This window comes from Cyprinus carpio, chromosome B7 (genome assembly GCF_018340385.1).
Source record: "Cyprinus carpio isolate SPL01 chromosome B7, ASM1834038v1, whole genome shotgun sequence".
Lineage (NCBI taxonomy): Eukaryota > Metazoa > Chordata > Actinopteri > Cypriniformes > Cyprinidae > Cyprinus > Cyprinus carpio.
Window position 1 is genome coordinate 38,335,128 of NC_056603.1, and position 1,768 is coordinate 38,336,895.

Below are 1,768 nucleotides of genomic sequence, written 5' to 3' on the forward strand. Positions count from 1 at the left end.
TAAATGGGAATACAAACTTTAAAAAGACAAGAATGATTCTAAAATGTTTTACAATTTGTGTGCTATTACATACAGTGACCGGGAGGGGACATGTTCACTTAGTTTTGTCGTGGCTACTATTAACTTGTGGAAACATCATATGATCATAGCCAAACAATATTGAATCATGGGTTTTTAAACTTGTCCTGGGAACCCACAGCACTACACATCTGAATTGGGTGTATTCGATTAGGGAGACATACAAAGGCTGCATCTGAAAATTGACTTGTTGCCTCGCTGCCCTATCGAGAAGGGTCTGGCTGCAGACTTGCAGTCTGAGAGTGCAAGTGTAAGTCTGCAGCCAGACCCTTATGGCCCTATAAGGCAACAACATAGCAGTGTTTACACACTAATGCAGAGTTCATACTGCACAATTTTAGGGCCGATCGTCAGCCTCCGACAGGTTTTGCAAAATTGCAAATGCACGTAATCATAGGCATATCGGTACTCGTTCACGCGAGTGACAATCACACAGTGTGAAGTATCAGATGCGATCTGAGAAAAATTGAGAGATATTTGGCATGCTAAATATGTGGACCTTTCGGTGATTTAAAATCATGATGTGTGAAATTTGTTCTGACTGAACACTACATTGGCAATGACCAGGGAGGCAAGAAGTTCGGGGAGGAGTTATAGACCAGAGAAACCATAAAAAACATGTAGCAGCCCCTTGGCGTCGACAAACGAGACAGAGAGTTTCGACGGGTGCTTAATCTTCTTTATTTCGCTCGCTTTGAGCGCCATTAACCGTGACTTCGAGAAACGTTGTGTTGTAGCACCGTGAAACTACATAAAGAAACAATATACTCATAAATAAAAAACATATGTACAAATGACAGATTACTTAAATAAATACACATTTACAGATACCCAAAAGGCAAATAAATTATTACATACATGAGAAATTAACCAAAAGAGCTCGACAAATAACAGGTGACATACGAAATTATATATCACTTTAAAATACAACATGCAAAACACACAATAAAGACACATACCTCGCTCCGCTTGCCAAAGGGTACTAAATGAACCAAACGTAAAGTGCATCCACACTTTACAATATATATTTCAAACTTTTGTAAACACCATGTGAGAACCACGATGTGCTCCTCGTCCGCACCTCTTTCTTCTACCTGCGTTACAGCTTACGTTACGTAGAGAGCGTGCGTGCGCGCACACAACACATTTAAAGTGACACACACACATACATATTTTTTGCGTCATTTACAAAACATTTTATCTTACCACTAAGAATTCTCCTAAATAGCAGTAAAAGTTCTTAGCTAAGAGTTTCCCCTTAAAACCTATTCACAAAGCCGCTGAGACAAACTTTTACTAAGGAATAGACTGAAGTCTTAAGCTAAGAGTAAGGGCGGGGTTGACCTCGTTGCTATGGAGTATACACACAGTGATTGGCTGATGGGGGAGGAGTCAGCAATTTAATCATAGAAATATTGTAGAATGAGGTGTCATGTTTCCATATTAAAATAAAGGTTTAAAAAGTTGTCCTATTCAAATACATATTTTTTTAATAAAAATTTGCTATATTCAAATAATGTTTTAAAATGTAGGCTAAGTGTCACTAATTAAACTAGTAAATGCAGTTAATTGTCCGACATGATGTTTTATAAACAAAGTTTAGGAATATTCAAATGGTCTTTCTAATCAGCTCGAGAGGAGGTCTAGCCTATATACCCGGGCTGGAGCCCACTCACCACCACCCCGCTCC

At 38.8% G+C, this 1,768-nt stretch overlaps 1 long non-coding RNA gene across 1 annotated transcript; it reads right to left on the bottom strand.

Annotated features, from left to right (window-relative positions):
• Positions 1–742: 742 nt before the first annotated feature.
• Positions 743–1,251, bottom strand: LOC122137875. Its single transcript, XR_006155109.1, has 2 exons — positions 1,038–1,251; positions 743–825 (listed from the first exon to the last, which is right to left on the bottom strand). It is a non-coding gene; the product is annotated as an uncharacterized LOC122137875 (long non-coding RNA).
• Between the last annotated feature and the right edge of the window lie 517 nt (positions 1,252–1,768).